The sequence below is a fragment of the Cherax quadricarinatus genome, chromosome 27 (assembly GCF_038502225.1).
Source record: "Cherax quadricarinatus isolate ZL_2023a chromosome 27, ASM3850222v1, whole genome shotgun sequence".
Classification (NCBI taxonomy): Eukaryota; Metazoa; Arthropoda; class Malacostraca; order Decapoda; family Parastacidae; genus Cherax; species Cherax quadricarinatus.
Genome location: NC_091318.1, coordinates 28,493,943 through 28,495,103, shown reverse-complemented (window position 1 = coordinate 28,495,103; position 1,161 = coordinate 28,493,943).

Genomic DNA, 1,161 nt, shown 5'->3' with positions numbered 1-1,161 from the left:
TTTTTAAACTGCAACATTAACACCCCTCCTTCAGAGTGCAGGCACTGTACTTCCCATCTCCAGGACTCAAGTCCGGCCTGCCGGTTTCCCTGAATCCCTTCATAAATGTTACTTTGCTCACACTCCAACAGCACGTCAAGTATTAAAAACCATTTGTCTCCATTCACTCCTATCAAACACGCTCACGCATGCCTGCTGGAAGTCCAAGCCCCTCGCACACAAAACCTCCTTTACCCCATCCCTCCAACCTTTCCTAGGCCGACCCCTACCCCGCCTTCCTTCCACTACAGACTTATACACTCTTGAAGTCACTCTGTTTCGCTCCATTCTCTCTACATGTCCGAACCACCTCAACAACCCTTCCTCAGCCCTCTGGACAACAATTTTGGTAATCCCGCACCTCCTCCTAACTTCCAAACTACGAATTCTCTGCATTATATTCACACCACACATTGCCCTCAGACATGACATCTCCACTGCCTCCAGCCTTCTCCTCGCTGCAACATTCATCACCCATGCTTCACACCCATATAAGAGTGTTGGTAAAACTATACTCTCATACATTCCCCTCTTTGCCTCCAAGGACAAATCTCCACTGCCTCCAGCCTTCTCCTCGCTGCAACATTCATCACCCATGCTTCACACCCATATAAGAGTGTTGGTAAAACTATACTCTCATACATTCCCCTCTTTGCCTCCAAGGACAAAGTTCTTTGTCTCCACAGACTCCTAAGTGCACCACTCACCCTTTTCCCCTCATCAATTCTATGATTCACCTCATCTTTCATAGACCCATCCGCTGACACGTCCACTCCCAAATATCTGAATACATTCACCTCCTCCATACTCTCTCCCTCCAATCTGATATCCAATCTTTCATCACCTAATCTTTTTGTTATCCTCATTACCTTACTCTTTCCTGTATTCACTTTTAATTTTCTTCTTTTGCACACCCTACCAAATTCATCCACCAATCTCTGCAACTTCTCTTCAGAATCTCCCAAGAGCACAGTGTCATCAGCAAAGAGCAACTGTGACAACTCCCACTTTATGTGTGATTCTTTATCTTTTAACTCCACGCCTCTTGCCAAGACCCTCGCATTTACTTCTCTTACAACCCTATCTACAAATATATTAAACAACCACGGTGACATCACACAT